Source organism: Hemiscyllium ocellatum, chromosome 5 (assembly GCF_020745735.1).
Source record: "Hemiscyllium ocellatum isolate sHemOce1 chromosome 5, sHemOce1.pat.X.cur, whole genome shotgun sequence".
Taxonomy (NCBI): domain Eukaryota; kingdom Metazoa; phylum Chordata; class Chondrichthyes; order Orectolobiformes; family Hemiscylliidae; genus Hemiscyllium; species Hemiscyllium ocellatum.
Window position 1 is genome coordinate 76169984 of NC_083405.1, and position 18463 is coordinate 76188446.

Below are 18463 nucleotides of genomic sequence, written 5' to 3' on the forward strand. Positions count from 1 at the left end.
TACCTCACTCTGTCTAAGCACTCAATGATCTGCATGTCTTTGTTTGCTATGATCTGTCTGTACCACTGGTAAAACAGAGCTTTTCCCTTTACTTAGCTACATGTGACCACAATAAATCAAAAAATCAATGTGCTCTACACATTTGGTTTACATATGAGTATATATTGGGTAAAGTAATAGTCCTCGTATTGGCACAATATACTTCCGTCCAGCCAAAATCAACCATTCCCAATTACATTTGTTTCTTATCAGCTTACATCCATACTGCTGCTGTCCTTTTTCATTTCAAGAGCTTCAACTGTGCTGACAAGCATCTTAGGTGGCACTTTATCATATTATATGCATCACATCAAATGCTTTGCCTGAATTAACCCGGTAATGAGACCTCATGAGGAAACAAAATCAAGTTACTTAAATATAATTTGCATTTTAATCCACATTGCTTTTTTTTATTAATCCACGTTTGAGCAAATGTCTCTTAACGTCCACTCAGATTATTGTTCAATATTGGATGATGTCAAGGTTAAACTGACTGACTTTAGTTGCTACCTGGTAACTTCAAATCCTTTGTTGAATGATTCAATGATGGTAGTTTCCTCCTTCCTTTCTCTCAGCTTCCTCTAATGAGACCTATACTGTTCTGATGACTTAACACTTTAAATACATTCAGCTTTTATAATGCCTCTTCATCAATTGTCATCCAGTCCATTGTTCAAACTCCCTCTACTTTCATTATGATTTAGGCGGCATCTTTTACCTTGTTAAACTCAGTTGTAATTTCTGACATAATAGTTCACCTATACTCTTACCTCCAGGCATTGTTCCCTATGTAGGTCACTCCTCTTCTGATGACTCTTTCATAATTCATATGCCTTGAGAAGATTTCTGGATTTCCTTTCTGCTAGCTACCAATATCTACTCATAATCTCTTTCTTTCTAATTTCCTTTTCTTTTTTAGTTTCTTTATGAACTTCCTATATTCAGTTCTCACGCGCATTATCAACATTATATCTGTTTTACGCATCCTTTGTCTACTTGACCTTACTGTTTATCACATTTTTCACCAAGGAAGCTCTGACTTTCTCTTGAGCCTTTTCTATGGTTATCCCAAGACACTATCTACACTGTTCCCTAACTGTTCCTTTACTGATATGGAATCCACTTGACCCACCTATTCCAGAACAAGATCCAACATTGCCTCCCTCTTTAAAAGGGCAGAAATACATTACTCAAAGAAAACCTTACCTGAACACACTTTATAAACTGGAACCTCTCCATGTTTTTTACGCTATCCAAATTGAATTAAAATAATAAAATCTAACGATTATTATTCTATTGTTTTTGCCGATGTTCCCTTTCATTCTGAAATTCATACCTGCTGATGCTAGGTTATACACTTGGAATTATTTTTCTGCACTCGCTACATGACTTGAACCTTGTGAAAGGAGAGACCGACTCGTTAAACTGTTTCATAATGTGGGCTTGGAGGAGTTTGCAAAGGATCAGTTGAACATAACAAATAATGAAGTACTGTGAAGAATCAACAAACAAAGAAATGGAGGGAAGAGGAAGGAATAGAATATCAATGTCCAATGCTTGAAAATTAAAAAAGTCATTGGCAAATGAAATGAATAGCACAGAATAGAGAAACAAGAGAAACTGCTATGAGCCAAGGAACTGTCTTCAGGCAGAGCAAGCATGATAATCATGATGACGATAATGATCATTTCATATATCTCTGTAATTTCCTTGCAAATTTACTTCTCTGGGTATTTTGTACAAATCTACATATTTTCTGCAACATGGAGGAACGTGATAGTTGGGCAATTTGCTTTGAGCACGTGCTTGCCTACTGGCAGCGTGTGTAAGCTGTGGGATGTGGCAGTGAGGCTTTCAGCAGCATTCAGTAAATGAATGTAAGGTGAAGAATATGAATGTCCTATATGAGACGTGATTAATAGAGATTTTCAGAAAGAAGTGCTGGGAGTATAGTTAATTTAGCCAGAGTCTATGACTAGTGGTATAGTTAGTAGAATATGACATTTCAAGTTATATTCACAGCCCTTGATCACTTATTTGAGATCCAAATTCCATAGGGATACCATATTTGTTGGAACTTGACTCCTGTCACTGACCTACACACTTGCTGCCTGTGAGCATGTATGTGGCAGGCTTCCAGGTTCCTTGAGAAAAGGAATCCTTCACCTCCTTTCAAGATCATTGCTATGAAGTTGAAGATGTGTACTGTCCCTTTAAAAGAGAGTAAATGCTGTTCTTAACTGAGAGATTACAAGCACCTGTGTATACGACCAAATGTCGTATACACACTTTTTGTCACTTATCTCAAGAGGGTTGGAATATAAAAGCACCGTTGTGCTACTGAGACTTTATAAAGCTCTGGTTAGGCCCCATTTGGAGTACTGTGTCCAGTTTTGGTCCCCACACCTCAGGAAGGACATACTGGCACTGGAACGTGTCCAGCGGAGATTCATACGGATGATCCCTGGAATGGTTGGTCTAACATATGAGGAATGGCTGAGGATCCTGGGATTGTATTCATTGGAGTTTAGAAGATTAAGGGGAGACTTAATAGAAACGTACAAGATAATACATGGCTTGGAAAGGGTGGAGGCTAGGAAGTTGTTTCCGTTAGGCAAGGAGACTTGGACCCATGGACACAGCCTTAAAATTAGAGGGGGTAAATTCAGAACAGAAATGCGGAGACATTTCTTCAGCCAGAGAATGTTGGGCCAGTGGAATTCATTGCCGCAGAGTGCAGTGGAGGCCGGGACGCTAAATGTCTTCAAGGCAGAGATCGATAGATTCTTGTTGTCTCAAGGAATTAAGAGCTACGGGGAGAATGTGGGTAAGTGGAGTTGAAATGCCCATCAGCCATGATTGAATGGCGGAGTGGAATCAATGGGCCGAATGGCCTTACTTCCACTCCTATGTCTATGGTCTTATGGTCTTATGGCAGTGCCAGAGTGTACTGGAAAATTGAAAATATATAATATTTGGCTGTGAAATGGATACCTGAGTTGGTTGCTGTTTGCCAATAATTCAAATTCAATCAATCAGTTCAAATTATGCCCGAGGATACTAAAACCCAGTCGAGTTTGAATTTATTGTTTTGCCAACATTGAACCAGTGAGACGATCCGATGTCAGGGATATAAAAATGTGGACATTTTGAAAATTGAAAAGAAAGCAACTTCCATAGAGAGAAATTAGGAAACACTCTCCATCAAAGATAACTTTTTTATACAAAACATATTTGCAGTAAAAAGAAAGAAGACGACCCAGGGAGATCTTAGCCAGAAGAAGGAAGACACAGAAGACAACAGTGGCAGTGTGGTTTGAAATTAAGTTGATGTAATTTTAATAAGTGTTTTATTAAAGCAGTATATTGTTATAGAGTTGGAGGCAAGTAATAAGCAGTTAAGAGAAAGGGAGACTTAGAGTTGTGAATAGTTGTGTAATGTTCACTGCTAGAGTTAAAAAATAAATTTATGTTATTTTCTTTAAATAGTGGAATGTAGGAGTTCTTTGTCACTTATATTTTGACAGATTATGAGACAAGGTGAGCATTTCTGGGTGTTTAGTTTAGTTAACAGAAGGATTCACCACTGTGTCATAACACTCATTCACCAAGAGTCTGCTCCTTTCCCTGTAGTGTCACTATTCACTGGTTGGTGAGCAAGGTAGTGGATGGATGTGAAATCAGATGGTATGTCGTTATCGTTGAAGTGCCTCTGCAGTGAGGTCGACGTTGACCAGCCCTCTCCTCCCACCATCCTATCTGTTGTGGACGTTGCTGTTCTGGACATATTCAGCTGCCTTGGTTGTGGACTAAATGAAGGTACAATTTTTGCTTTGGGCATGTTCCCAACTATGAATGATGCCCCATTATTCTCTTCATTTGCCCACAAGACCCCATTCCCTCCATAGGGCAGGCCGGACTGACCCTAATGATAGTGTTCCCAAATTCCAATGCATCTGGTCCCCAGGTGGACCACTGTAGTCCCAATGGTGAACACTGTTGTCATAGAATTTCTGCTGCAAATGGAGAGTTGATTGAGCCCTCTGATTGGTCAAATGGGAGGCAGGTCTTCACCCATAATGTCCGTGACTATAAAACTGATACCAGCATCTCCAATACAGACCCTCTTTCAGAACTCTACAAACATGTCCAACTCACAACATCCTCGCCATCTCCCATCCACCATATAACAATCCCCAGACTCCCCCGTTGCACTAACAAACCTTCCAATCCACTCTGGTTATAACCCCATCCAAGTCCTGACTAGCCCCTAGTCTGACAATCCTTGTTAATCCAACTAGGCACTGCACCAAGCTACCACCATACCTACTTGCTTATTTCAGAGTAATGATGAAAGGATAAATATTAGCCAGGATATGATGAAGAACAAAATAATTCAGAGAGCTTTTATGTCCACCTGAAAGAGCTGATCAGGCCTCAGTTCAATGATTTATCTGAAAGGTAGTATCTCTGGTAATGTGACACTCCTTCAATCATGGTCTGTGGGAATGCTATACCCTACAGTAGACTTTCTGAACCTGAATGGTAAAGCATTCCAAAGATTCACAATCTTCTGTGAGAAGACATTCCTCCTCATCTCTGTCCTAAATGTACTTATTCTGAGGTTATGCCCTCTGGTCAGACACTCTCCGACAATGGGAATCAATCTTTCTGCATTTACCCTGAAAAATCCTCTAAAAATCATGAGTATCTCACATTCTTCTATATTCCAAAAGTACAGGCCCAATCTCCAACTATGAGACAGTCCCTGTATGTCTGGTTTCAATCAGGTGGACCTTCTCTGGACAGCCTCCAGAGCCTGTACGCAGGACAACCTTGATTATCCGAACTGAGGTATGTTCAATAACCGGCACTCAAATTACCGCTTGTTTACAATCAGATCAGTTTCAGTTAAACAGCATTATGGCGTGTACTGCTGGATAACTGAGGCATGTTCAAATAACCAGCATTCATAAATTACGGTTTGTTTATGATCAGATCAGTTATCTGAAAAATCAGTTATCTGAACAAAATACTCCCCACATGTCTCATTTGGATAATTGAGTTGTTCTGTATCTTTAGTTAGATAAGGCGCCCAAAACTATTCACCATATCCCAGTTGCGATCTGATTGGTGCCTTGTATAGTTATAGCAAGCCCCGACTCCCTAGTTTTATGGTCCATTCCCTTTGAAATCAATGCCAATATTTGTCTTTCCTATGATCTGCTGAACTTGGATGCTAGTGTTTTATGATTCATGGACAAGTACTCCCAAATCTCTCTGTTCTGTAGTTTTTTTACAATCTTTCTCTCTTTAAAATGTATTCACCTCTCATCCTCAACAATTGCTTTCCCATTTTTTTTCTGTCATCCACAAACTTGGCATTGCTAAATAATGGTGGGCCGAGCACTGATCCTGGTAGCACACTACTTCTTATTGCTGTCCTGAAAGTGCACATGCACCACCCACCTACCCACCACCACCACCACCTCCCTCACCCCCACTACCCACCACCACCATCTCCATCCTAACACTCTGTCTTCTATCAGTTAGTTAATCTCTATCCATCAACCACGAGCCAGTCCCTGTATATCTGGTTTCAATCAGATGGATCTCCTTTGGACTGCCTCCAGTGCCTGTATGTAGAACTGGATTGCCTCAATGCCTCAATTATCTGAACTGAGGCATGTTCGATAACCAGCACTCAAATTACCGCTTGTTTACAATCAGATCAGTTATCTGAACAATCAGTTACTCACACAAAATACTCCCCGCTTGTTTCATTCGGATAATTGAGGTTGTTCTGTATCTTTAGTTAGGTAAGGGGCCCAAACCTATTCACCGTATCCTAGTTGTCATCTGACTGGTGCCATGCACAGTTTTAGTAAGCCCCACCCCTCTAGTTTTATGCTGCATTTCCTTTGAAATCAATGCCAATATTTGTCTTTCCTATGATCTGCTGAACTTGGATGCTAGCTTTTTATGATTCATGGACAAGTACTCCCAAATCTCTCTGTTCAGTAGCTTTTTGCAATCTTTCTCTCTTTAAAATGTATTCACCTCTTCTATTCTTCCTGTCAAAATAAACAATTTCACATTTCTCTACAATGCATCCCATCTGCCACATTTTTCGCACTTACTTAACTTGTCTATTTCTATAGTCCTCTGCAGACTTCATGTGTCATCATCTTGCTTTCCCATTTATTTTTCTGTCATCCACAAAGTCACCATTGCTAAATAATGATGGGCCTAGCACTGATCCTTATAGTACACTCCTAGTAATTGATGTCCTGAAAATGCACATGCACCACCCACCTACCCACCACCACTACCACCTCCCCCAACCCCAGCACCCCGCCACCACCACCTCCATCCTTCTTCTATCAGTTAGTTAATCTTTATCCATGCTAATATACAACTCCAGCACCACAGGCTCTTATTCAGTAGCCTAATGTATGGCACCTTCTCAAAATCCAAATATATTATATTTACAGTGTCCCCTTGACCTATCCTTCGTGTTACCTCCTCAAAGGATTCTGGCTAATTTGCCAGGTATAATTTCCCCTTCACGAAGACATGCTGACTCTGCTTTGATCATAGTATTCATTTCTAAATGCTCTGCTATTACATCCTTTATAATAGACTAACATTTTCCCCACAACATACATTAAGCTAATTGGTCTACAGCTTCCAGATCTGTCTCTTTCTTACTGAATATAAATGTGTTACACTGACTGGTTTCCAATCCTCTGAAACTTTTCCAGAATCTAAAGGTTCCTGAAAGACTACTAATTGTGCACCCATTATCTCTGTAGTTGCTTCCATTAATGTCCTAGGATGCATCACAATAGGTCAACAGAATTATAGTCTTTTGCTCCATTAGTTTCCCTAGCACTTTTTTTTGTAATGATAGTTATTGTATTTAATTCCCATCCTGCTGCCTTTGACAATTAGTAATTTTAAAGGTAACACAGTGCCTCACAATTCTCACTCTTCAGTGCAACTTGGAACATATGACAGAAGACTTGTCTACTTCTGTTCTTAGCTATTGCCTGCATTAAGTGGCCTATCCTTCTCCAGTTGCATCTCTCACATATACAGCAGAAATGTATAACCGCAGGAAAGTAGGTGAAGCTCTTGCAGGTGGTGTTTCTTCAACATAGAAACATAAGAAATCAAGGACCAGGAAAAGCTCAGTCAGCAGATCAGACACAGTTTTGGAAAGAGCAAGTTGAATGTAACCAAGCACAGGTTCTGTTCTATTTATTTAATCTCCCTTGGGGTAGTTTACATAAATAGTCACAATTCTCAAAGGTAATTGGGAAAAGTGCTGTAGAAACGTACAGTACAGAACAGGCCCTTTGGCCCACGATGTTGTGCCGAGGTTTAATCCAAATGTAAAATATAATAACTTAACCTACACGTCCCTCAACTCACTGCTCTCCATGTGCCTGTCCAGCAGTTGCTTAAGTGTTCCTAATGACTCTGCTTCCACCACCACAGCTGGCAACGCATTCCATGCATTCACAACTTTCTGTGTAAAGGATCTACCTCTGACGTCTCCTCTATACCTTCCTCCTAATAACTTATGTCTATGACCCCTCGTACCAGTCAGTCCTGCCCCGGGGAAAAGTCTCTGACTATCAACTCTATCTATTCCACTCATTATCTTGTATACCTCAATCAGGTCTCCTCTCTTCCTCCTTCTCTCCAGAAAGAAAAGTCTGAGCTTATTCAACCTTTCTTCATAAAGCAAGCCCTCCAGTCCAGGCAGCATCCTGGTAAACCTTCTTTGCACCCTCTCCAAAGCCTGTATATCTTTTCTATAGTAAGGCGACCAGAACTGGACACAATATTCCAAGTGTGGTCTCACCAGGGACTTGTAGAGCTGTAACAAAACCTCGCGGCTCTTAAACTCGGTCCCCATGTTAATGAAAGCCAAATCACCATATACTTTCTTAACAAACCTATCCACTTGAGTGGCAACTTTGAGAGATCTATGTACTTGCACACCAGATCCCTCTGTTCCTCCACACTGCCAAGAATCCTGTCTTTAATCCTATATTCAGCATTTGAGTTCGACCTTCCAAAATGCATCACTTCACATTTATCCAGGTTGAACTCCATCTGCCATTTGTCAGCCCATCTCTGCATCCTGTCTATGTCACGCTGCAGCCTGCAGTAGCCCTCGATACTATTGATGGCACCTCCAACCTTTGTGACATCTGCAAATTTATTAACCCACCCCTCAACCTCCTCATCCAAGTCATTTATTAAAAACTACAAAGAGGAGAGGCCCAAAAACAGAGCCCTGTGGGACCCCATTCAACACTAATTATGCAACTTTAGAGGCAAAGAGAAAAATATTTAAATGCTGGAAATCGAAACTACCACCACCACCATACTAACACTCTGTCTTCTATCAGTTACTTAATCTCTATGCATGGTAATATACAACTCCAACACCATAAGCTTTTATTAAGTAGTCTAATGTGTGGCACCTTCACAAAATCCAAAAATATTGTATCCACAGCATCCTCGGTGGCTATCCTTCAACCTCCTCAAAGGATTCTGGTTGATATGTCAGGTATAATTTCCCCTTCACGAAGACATGCTGACTCTGCTTGATCATATTATACATTTCTAGATGTTCTGCTATTACATCCTTTATAATAGGCTAGCATTTTCCAAACAACATACTTTAAGATAACTGGTCTATAGTTTTCTGATCTGTCTTTCTTTTTTAAACAAATGTGTTACACTGACAGGTTTCCAATCCTCTGAGACTTTTCCAGAATCCAAAGATTCCTGAAAGACTATGAATAGTGCAACCATTATCTCTGTAGCTGCTTCCGTTAATATCCTAGGATCCATCACAATAGGTCAACAGAATGATTTGCTCCATTAGTTTCCCAAGCATTTTATTTGTAGTGATTGTCATTGTCGTTAAATTCCCATCCTTCTGCCTTTGACTATTAGTAATGTTGCGGTGACTTGCAACTCTCACTATTCAGTGCACCTTGGCACATATATCAGAAGACTTGTCTACTTCTGTTCTTAGTTATTGCCTGCATAAGGGGCCTATCCTTCTCCAGTTGTATCTCTCACATATACGGCAGAAATGTATAACCCCAGGAAAGTAGGTGAAGCATCTTGCAGGTGGTGGTTCAACATAGAAACATAAGAAAGCAAGGACCAGGAAAAGCTCAGTCAGCAGATCAGACACAGTTTTGGGAAGAGCAAGTTGAATGTAACCAGGTGCAGGTTCTGTTCTATTTATTTAATCTCCCTTGGGGAAGTTCAGATAAATAGTCACAATTCTCAAAGGTAATTATACAACTTCTGAGGTAAAGAGAAAAATATTCAAATGTTGGAAATCTAAACTAGAAATAGAAAATGCTAGAAATATATAACAGCTCAGCCAGCACCTAAGAAAGAGTAAATGATGAATATTTCAGGTTTAGATTCTCCATTCGCACTGACAACTAGAGGGTATAATATTCAAACTAAAGCAAAATACTGCAGATGCTGAAAATCTGAAACAAAGACAGGGAATTCAAGAGACACTCAGCAGGTCTGGTAGCATCTGTGTGGAGACATCTAGCTAATGTCATGAGTCTGATATGATTCTTCTTCAGAACTGCATAAAATGCTGCTTTAGAATAAATCAAAATAGTTGGGGAAGGGGTGTCAGTTGGGACCACAGTCTGAGGGAAGGACAAAATAAAAGATTAGCATTTACTAACTCCTGCCACAAAAACAGACAGTTAATGAGTAAAATTGGAAGCTGACTGGCTTTGAAAAACATGGAAACAGTTCATTGATAAAGAGTATCTTTAGTATGGCCCTGAGAATCATTCATAAGAGGATGCAAAACTAACTAAATGAGCTGGTCAGTGGACATGAGAAACATACGACTCAAACATTAAATGAAAAGGTGGAAGAAGCAGGCAGTGGAAAAGCAAAGCCGGAAAGTTAAGAGCAAAGAACTGCAGAGGTTAAAGCCAACTGATTGGCATTTGATCCACCAACCTAAGCATGCATCCCCTCCAACATTAGCAGCAGTTTGTATCACATGAAGATTCACTGCAGCAAGCCTCCATCAACAATATCTTCCAAACCCATGACATCTTCCACCTACAAGGACAGCAGACTCACGGGGACAACATCGCCTACATGTTTCACCCCACGCAGCATTCCGACTTGGAACTAAAATACAGTTTCTTCAATGGATCAATAGTGAAAGTCACTATAGCCCAGGATACTGTAGGCTGCTCTCTCTGGTGATGAGATTAACTTGAAGCAAGGTTGAGAAGTATAAGCCTTCTTGGTTACCTCATCAAATGCAGGAATTGAACCAATGCTGTTGGTGTCACACTGTATTACAAACCAACTGATCAGATCAAAATCCTGGAAATCCCTCCCTGAGAGCACTGTGGGTTAAATTTGAAAACTCACCAGTTTAAAAAAAAAATCCATCCTACATTCCATCTACATGAAATGATACAGCAGATCACCACAATAAAATCAGGAGCAGATAACAGCACAGGGACCTGAGTTCAATTCCAACCTTGGGTGACTGTCTGTGTGGAGTTTGCACATTCTCCTTGTGTCTGCATGGGTTTCCTCCAGGTGCTCCAGTTTCCTCCCACAGTCCAAAGATGTTCAGGTGAAAAAAAAGTGGACAGCATGGTGGCACTGCTGCCTCACAGCGCCAGAGACCCGGGTTCAATTCCCGCTTCAGGCAACTGTCTATGTGGAGCTTACATATTCTCTCCGTGTCTGCGTGGGTTTCCTCTGAGTGCTCCGGTTTCCTCCCACAGTCCAAAGATGTGCAGGTTAGGTGAATTGGCCATGCTAAATTGCCAATAGTGTTAGGTGAAAGGGTAAATGTAGGGGAATGGGTCTGGATGGGTTGCTCTTCGGAGGGTCAGTGTGGACTTGTTAGGCCGAAGGGCCTGTTTCCACACTGTAAGTAATCTAATCTGTAAAAATGCAGCCGTTTCCAGAAACACTCCTATCTATGAAATAACAAAGTGTGCACAGCAAACATGTGCATTATGTGTCCATTAGAAACTTCGCTCTCCCAGAAAGAAAACATGGAAGACCATGTGGAAGAAAAGGATTGGCACTGCAGTGTTGCAATCATAGTTCTGTTGTATTAGCTTCCCTTCTGCATCTCCATGACTTACAGGAGCTTGGTCTGACAAGAGTAAATATACTATATTGGATTGGGGTAAATACGTGGGAGCTTTGAGAAGACCCCTGCATAGAAGCACATATAGAGATGAATGAAAGGATGATACATCTGCTGCAGTGGGCTTGAGAAATGCTAGACAAGAAATATTTGTGTGTTTGAACATATAGAATATAGAACATTACAGCGCAGCATAGGCCCTTCAGCCCTCAATGTTGCACCGACTGAAGCCCATCAAACCTACACTATTCCATGTACATCCATTTGCTTGTCCAATGACAACTTAAATGTACTTAAAGTTGACAAATCTACTATCATTGCAGGCAAAGCATTCCATACCCTTACTACTTTCTGAGTAAAGAAACTACCTCTGATATCTGTCCTATATCTATCACCCCTCCATTTAAAGCTCTGCCCCCTTGTGCCCGCCGTCACCACACTTGGAAAAAGGCTCTCCCTGTCCACCCTACCTAACCATCAGTTTATCTTCTATGTCTCTATTAAGTCATCTTTCAACCTTCTTCTCTCTAACAAAAACAGCCTCAAGTCCCTCAGGCTTTCCTCATAAGATCTTCCCTCCATACCAGGCAACATCCTAATAAATCTCCTCTGCACCCTTTCCAAAGTTTCCACATCCTTCTTATAATGCAGTGACCAGAACTGGACACAATACTCCAAATGCGGCCGCACCAGAGTTTTGTACAGCTGTAGCATAACTTCATGGTTCTAGAACTCGATCCTTCTATTAATAAAAGCTAAAACACTGTATGTCTTCTTAAAAACCCTGTCAACCTGGGTGGTAACTTTCAAGGATCTGTGTACCTGGACGCTGAGATCTCTCTGCTCATCTACACTACCAAAGTCTTACCATTAGCCCAATACTTTACATTGCGGTTACTCCGACCAAAGTGAATCACCTCACACTTGTCCGCATTAAACTCCATTTGCCACCTCTCAGCCCAGCTCTGCAGCTTATCTATGTCTCTCTGTAACCTACAACATTCTTCGTCACTACCCACAACACCACCGATCTTAGTGTCATCTTATTTATTAACCCACCCTTCTACGCCGTCATCCAGGTCATTTATAAAAATGACGAACAGCAGTGGACTGAACACCGACCCTTGCGGTACACCACTAGTAACTGGACTCTAAGATTTACATTTCCCATCAACCACCACCCTCTGTCTTCTTTCAGCAAGCAATTACTGATCCAAACTGTTATATCTCCCACAATCCTATTTTTCCGCATTTTGTACAATAGCCTACTGTGGGGAACCTTATTGAATGCCTTGCTGAAATCCATATACACCACATCAACCGGTTTACTCTCATCTACCTGTTTGGTCACCTTCTCAAAGAACTCAATAAGGTTTGTGAGGCATGACTTACCCTTCCCAAAACCGTGCTGACTATCCCTAATCAAATTATTCTTTTCTAGATGATTATAAATCCTATCTCTTATAACCTTTTCCAACATTTTGCCAACAACTGAAGTAAGGCTCACTAGTCTATAATTACCAGGGTTGTCTCTACTCCCCTTCTTGAATAGGGGAACCACATTTGCTATTCTCCAGTCTTCTGGCACTATTCCTGTAGACGATGACGATTTAAACATCAATGCCAAAGGCTCAGCAATCTCCTCCCTGGATTCCAAGAGGATCCTAGGATAAATCCCATCCATCCCAGGGGACTTATCTATTTTCACACTCTGCAGGATTTCTAATACCTCTTCCTTGTGAACCTCAATCACACCTAGTCAAGTAGCCTGTATCTCAGTATTCTCCTTGACAACATTGTCGTTTTCTAGAATGAATACTGTCGAAAAATATTCATTAAGTGCTTCCCCTATCTCCTCTGACTCCATACACAACTTCCCACTACTATCTTTGATTGGTCCTAATCTTACTCTCGTCATTCTTTTATTCCTTAAATACCTATAGGGTTTACCCTGATCCAATCTGCCAACAATTTCTCATGTCTCCTCCTGGCTCTTCTGAGCTCTCTCATTAGGGTGAGAAATGAATTAGGATCTCCCAGAGGGAACTGTCATTACAGAAAGCAGAGACAATGGAAGAATTCTTACTATCTGCATAAATCCATTACTTAATCTGTCTATTGATTCAAATTCTTTTTATCCTTCTTTTCTTTTTGCTATTCATTCTTCCTTTCCACTGCCTTCCTAATCACACAATTATATATTTGATCTTTGCAATTATACATTTAACCTATACTCTTTCATCATACTCCCATCAAACACTAAACCAGTGTGCTTGAAGTAGTTAAAATCCTTTGGACATGTTGAGCTAATTATAGGATTTCAGAGTTGTACTGCACATCAATGTCTGTTAAATTAATCAACAAGGCAACAAAAAAGATCATAACTTACTTACTAATGATCTACAGTGAACAATTAAGTGGAGCTGCAGGATAAAAATCTTAAAATTCAGTCCAATAATCGTAAACAAAATGATTGTCTTTCTTTACAAAGAAAAATCAGTGAACAAATTGGGAAATTCTAAGCTGCTCGAAAGCTTTTGTTAATGCAAGACTTCTCAGTTTTAATGAGCAACATTGCCGAGCTGCAGACAACATGCTGAGAGACTGTCTGAATCTTGTCATGTGGTGCTGGAAAAGCTACAATCTGAATCATACTGTGTTTCGGACTTTTTTCCAAAGGTTACCAGTACTGAAGGAGCCAAAAGCAACCATGCAAACGTCAAGCTGACACTGCATTTAGCCTCATGTTGAGGGAAACACTGCTTTCTTTGTCCAGATACTGCTTCATGGATTTGAAGGTGAAGGGACAGCAAAAATTACCCTTTGAAGAAAGACTATCCAACAGTTCAACAGAAAGGGACAACACTTAAGAAAATAATCATTTTCGACTCAAAGAAAATCCCTACCCATGCGATACGTAATGGATAGAGATAATGCCAGTAAGAGGAAATGGCATTGCAACTGGACTAGTCATCCAAAAATCCAAATAAATCAATCGGGACCTGGGTTCAAATCTGACTTGGGACAGAGGGTGGAATTTGAAATTAAAATTAAAACCGTTTGACAAAGAATCATATTCCACTTGAAGTAATAAGTCTGGCTGTCTCTGTCTTTACAGACGCCACCAGATTTGATGTGTTCCCTCAGCAATTTCTGTTTTCATTTCATTGAAGGTGAAGGCTCCAAATATGTCCCCATTCTCAATGATGTAAGAGCCCAGCACATCAGTACAAAAAATAAGACTGAAACATTTGCAATAATATTCAGCCAGAAGTGCCAAGTGGATGACCTATCTTGGCCTTCTCCAGTGGTCCTCAGCATCACAGATACCACTCTTCAGCCAATTCGATTCACTCCATGTGATATCAAGAAATGGTTGGAGGCACTGGATACTGCAAAGGCAATAGACAGTGACAACATTCATGCAAACGTAGTGAAGACTTATGTGCCAGACCCTGTCTCATTCCTAGCCAAGTTGTTCCAGTACAGCTACAACATTGGCATCCAACCAAACATAAGGAAAGTTGCTGAGGTATGACCCACAAAATGAAAGATAAGATTAGATTCCCTACTGTGTGGAAACAGGCCCTTTGGCCCAACAAGTCCATACTAACCCTCCAAAGAGTAACTCGCCCAGACCCATTTCCCTCTGATTAATGCAGCTAATACTGTGAGCAATTTAGCATGGCCAATTCACCTGACCTGCATGTCTTTGGACTATGGGAGGAAACCAGAGCACCCAGAGGAAACTCATGCAGACCCGAGGAGAATGTGCAAACTCCACACAGATAGTTGCCCAAGGCTGGAATAAAACCTGGGACCCTGATGGTGTGAGGCAACAGTGCTAATCACTGAGCCACCGTGACACCTCAAACCAATCCAAACCGATTAACTATCACCACATTGGCCTACTCTCAATCATCAGTAACGTGATGGAAAGGGCCCTTAATAGTGTTATCAAATGTTACTTGCTCAGCAATAACTTACTCATTGATGCCCTAGTTCAGGTTCCACCAGGGTCACTTAGCTCCTCACCTCATTACAGCCTTGATTCAAACGCGGACAAAAAAAAGCAGAATTCCAGAGATGAACTGACAGGGACTGCCTTTTGACAGTGAAGCTGCATTTGACTGACAGGCATCATGGAGCCTGAGCAAAACTCTAATCAATGGGGATCAGAGGGAAAAATCTCCACAAGAGGTTGGAGTCATACCTGGCATAAAAGAAAATGGCTGTGGTTGTTGGAGGTCAGTCATCTCAGCTCCAGGACATCACAGCAGGAGTTTCTCAGGATAGTGTCCTAGGCCCAATCACCTTCACTGCTCCAGCAATGACCTGTTCCTGGCTTTAGGTAACAAAGCCAGGCAAGTGTTAAAAGTAACAGCGGGATGAATTGGATATCAGAAAAACCTCCAGGTCTTGCAGGGTGACGCAGACTTGTGATGAAGCATGACCCTCAAGATTATCTGACAAGTGTGGTGTGTCATGAAACAGAACAATTTTATAAGACATGGCAGCCCTTTCTACATTACATCGACATGGACCTATCAGTGGTACTGATTAGGACCTTTATATAGCCATGAGGGCCTTATATGGTGGTCCAGGGACTCCCAGGGTGGGGGGAGGCTGAGTAAATATAAGAGTGTAATAACTGTTGCTCCAATGGATGGGAACTTTGGTGGAGGAGCAGGGAGTGCAGTATTGTAATGTAATGTAATTTTAGTGGATTATAATTTAATTTAATGTTTTTTATTTAATTTGAATTTATTTTAATTTGGGTTAAGTAAATATAAAATGACTGTATCTTGAAGAGTAGTAGGCAGCTTATTGTTAATGTTACTGTAATATAATAGTACAATATTATTCCTACTTTTCTGTACTTCTGCGCTTTTATAACTCCTTTTTTTGTCAGAGTGAAAAAATTTTCAATAAATATGTACATTAAAAAAACGTGTCAGTGGGGCAGCATTTTGCAAGGAGCCTTCATAACTCTGTTGGATTCAAGATTCTTATGGAAAGGGAAAAGAATGGGTCTGAAATCAATGTGTTCAAGTGGGGTAAGGCTGATTTTATTAAGACCAGGTATGGTTTGGCCACTGTGGACTGGGAGCAGATACGTTCAGGTAAATCTGTCCCAGAACAGTAGGATGGATTCAAGAAGGAAATAGGGAGAGTATAGGCCCAACATTCCTAACAATGAAAAAGGGTGGGACTATCAAATTCAATGAACTCTAGATATCAAGGGATATACAAGATTGGATTGAGAGATAAAGAGAGACTAGGGGTAGATATCTAAGGCTCCAAACAGGAAAAGCCTTATAGAGTTACAGATGCACAAGAACTTAGAAAGGAGTTTAGGTAAGCTATAGGAGGATGTTAAAGGATACTTGCAGGTAAAATAAAGGAAAATTCTAAGATCTTTTACAGGTACATTAAGGACAAAAGGATGATTTGGGAAAGAGTAGGGTCCTTTAAGAAGCACAGTGGTAATTTGTGTGTGGAGACAGAGGATGAATGTACAGTTATAATCAAAGCTTTGGGTTGATTTTCATTCGAAAAAGGAATGATATAAGTATAGAAATCAGGGAAAGGGGTTGTAATGATTAAGTTAGCCCAGTTAGAGAGGTGGTTCTGAGTAATCAATAAATATCCAGAGTCAGATGAAATGTATTGCAGGCTTTTGAGTAAGGCAAGGGAGGAAATAGTGGGGCACTTGCAAACATTTTTTAAATTTTCCTCTGGCCATAGTAGAGCTGCCACAGGATTGGAGGGTAGCCAATGTGGTCCCAAGATTCAAGAAGGGAGCAAGAGATAAACTAGAAAACTACAGGCCAGTCATTCTAACTTCAGTAATGGAGAAATAATTGGAAGCAATTCTGAGAGACAGAATCAATCTGTCTCTCAATACTTTTGATGTAATCTTCTTGGATTTCAGCAAGGCTTTTCATAAAGTTCCACATGGGAGACTATTTGGAAAGGTAAGAGCTAATAGGATTCAAGGAAATTTGGTAAATTTAATCTACAGTGCCTGAGTGGCTGAAAGCAGAGTGTGATGGTTGAGGAATATTTTCTGACTAGAAATTTGTGTGCAGTGAGATCTCAAAACGGTTAGTACTGGGGCCCTTGCTGTTTATATAAATGATTTAGAATTGAGTGTAGAAGGGTTGGCCACTAAGTTTACAGAAGATACCAATATTGGTGCAGTATTAAATAGTAAAGAGGATAGCCTAGTTTACAAAAGAATACAGATGGGGCTGGTCAGATGGACCACTCAGTGGAACGTGGAATTCAATCCAGATAAAGATGGGGTGACGCACTTGGTAGGGACAAACAAGGCAATGGAATGCATCATGAACAACAGAACCATGGAATGGATCTCAGATCAGAGGGACCATAAGACCATAAGACCATAAGACATAGGAGTGGAAATAAGGCCATTTGGCCCATCAAGTCTAGTCCTCCATTCAATCTTGGCTGATGGGCATTTCAACTCCACTTACCCGCTTTCTCCCCGTAGCCCTTAATTCCTCGAGACATCAAGAATCTATCAATTTCTGGCTTGAAGACATTTAGCGTCCCGGCCTCCACTGCACTCTGCAGCAATGAATTTCACAGGCCTACCACTCTCTGGCTGAAGAAATGTCTCCGCATTTCTGTTCTGAATTGACCCCCTCTAATTCTAAGGCTGTGTCCACGGGTCCTAGTCTCCTCACCTAACGGAAACAATTTCCTAGCGTCCACCCTTTCCAAGCCATGTATTATCTTGTAAGTTTCTATTAGATCTCCCCTTAATCTTCTAAACTCCAATGAATACAATCCCAGGATTCTCAGCCGTTCCTCATATGTTAGGCCTACCATTCCAGGGATCATCCGTGTGAATCTCCGCTGGACATGTTCCAGTGCCAGTATGTCCTTCCTGAGGTGTGGGGACCAAAACTGGACACATCACTCCAAATGGGGCCTAACCAGAGCTTTATAAAGTCTCAGTAGCACAACGGTGCTTTTATATTCCAACCGTCTTGAGATAAATGACAACATTGCATTCGCTTTCTTAATCACGGACTCAACCTGCATGCTTACCTTTAGAGAATCCTCGACTAGCACTCCCAGATCCCTTTGTACTTTGGCTTTATGAATTTTCTCACCGTTTAGAAATTGTCCATGCTTGTATTCTTTTTTCCAAAGTGCAAAACCTCGCATTTGCTATCGTTGAATTCCATCAGCCAT

The 18463-nt window shown here is 40.8% G+C and overlaps 1 protein-coding gene across 1 annotated transcript in view; it reads right to left on the reverse strand.

Moving 5' to 3' along the window:
• Positions 1-18463, reverse strand: part of LOC132816077 (E3 ubiquitin-protein ligase HECW1-like) — a 356118-nt gene that overhangs the window by 302160 nt on the left and 35495 nt on the right. The gene's annotated exons all lie outside the window — the stretch shown is intronic.